Genomic DNA, 1,857 nt, shown 5'->3' with positions numbered 1-1,857 from the left:
GCTGGTTTGAGGTGTATGGTGTATGTACCAAAAGAGGTGTATGGTGCTCTGCCCCTCTGCTAGCCTGCAGATCACCCTTGGGCAAGGTGCAACAGCTCCCCAATGAAGATCATGTGAAGCCACGGGAGCAGGTAGTGGATGGTCGTATGAGCAGCCAATGCATAATCACAAGTCCTGGTTAAGTGACCACTGACACCAGACAGACAATCTCTGAAGAGTACTGATAATGGCCGGGGTTACCCGTCTCGTAAAGACACTGCCCAGAAGAAGGCAACGGCAAAACATCTCCGTAGAAAAATTTGCCAAGAAAATTCATGGTCATGGAAAAACCATGAACTCATTTTAAGGTTTCTTTATCATGTTATTTCATGCTCGTTATTTATTGCTATTTATTTATATATGCATTTGCAGAGTTAGTTGTTCATTGATCCTGTTTGCAGTTATTGTTCTATAGAATTGCTGAGTATGCCCACAGGAAAAGGAATCTCAGGGTTGTATGTGGTGACATATATGTACTCTGATAATAATTTTTACTTTGAGCTTTGAACCTTAAACTTTGGTCACCCATGTCATACGACATGGCACATAACGTACAACTAATAAATAGTATTGTAGCTTGTGCTAATGTAACGGAACTGTGTACAAAATTGAGAAGTGGAAACATGGACTACAGCAGTGATGATGTCCAAGGTTCAGGAGTTTCATTAATTATGTTACAGTATGCACTCATTTGTTAAGTATTTAATATTTCAGTAATCTTGTAAATATACTGTTTGATTATGTATTCTTTGTGTGCTTGAATAATTCATTATGTTATATGTAAAAGTACATGAACAGCATATGTCATCATGCCAACATGTCATAAGGGCGAATCTCACTTAAAGTTAAGAAAAAAGCTCCCAGCTCCGTGTTTCTTTCTTTCAATTTGTTTTATATTTTGGAGTTACAAAACATAACAAAGGAGACGAGGAGGTTTCAAAACAAACCCAAGACAACTACCTATCTGTTGAAGCTTAGCGAGACGTTCATGTATTTTAAAAAAGTGCAGCATATGATCACTTTGGAAAAGGGAACATGAAGAAAAAGAGTTTAAAAAGGCAGAATGAGGATGATATTCATGGGATCATAAACTGTGAATACCGGGTGATGATGATGATGATGATAATAATAATAATAAACAAAGAAGAATTTTCTGGCTACACTGGAAAGATAGACATGTTTGATTGCACAAGAGATAACAGGATACTGTAACTGAGTAAATTGAGCAGTATTTTAAAGCAAACAAAATATCCAGGCTGAGAGCTAAAGTGTTGGAGGAGCTATATGCTAGTCATGTAGGCATGGTCAAAATGAAAGCATTGGCTCACAGTTTTGTCTGGTGGCTTGGGAAAGATCAACAGATTAAGCAGCTTGCCATGCACTGTTCAGGATGCCAACACATCCAGAAGATGCCAAAAATAGCACCTCTCCATCCCTGGGAATGGCCTGCATCACCCTAGCAGAGGATTCACGTAGGTTTTGCTGGACCATTCATGGGCACAAATCTCTTAATATTAGTGGATGCAGCTACAAAGTCAGAAGTGTTCCCAATAGCCTCCACTACAGTCTCACACACTGCCGATGTGTTAAGAAGCCTCTTCTCAAGTACTGGTGTTCCAGAACAGTTAGTCAGTGATAATGAGCCACAGTTTGATGCAGAACAGTGTCCTGAAAATGAAAGGAATAAGACGTATTACATTTGCACCATACCACCCAGCTACAAATGGCTTGGCATAAAGATTTGTCCAGAGTCTAAAGAATGCGCTGCAAGCAATGTCAGAACACATTACACTGTCACTGAATCAAAAGTTCACCAGG

The sequence above is a fragment of the Mobula hypostoma genome, chromosome 5, assembly GCF_963921235.1.
Source record: "Mobula hypostoma chromosome 5, sMobHyp1.1, whole genome shotgun sequence".
Classification (NCBI taxonomy): domain Eukaryota; kingdom Metazoa; phylum Chordata; class Chondrichthyes; order Myliobatiformes; family Myliobatidae; genus Mobula; species Mobula hypostoma.
This window is presented reverse-complemented; position numbering follows the sequence as displayed.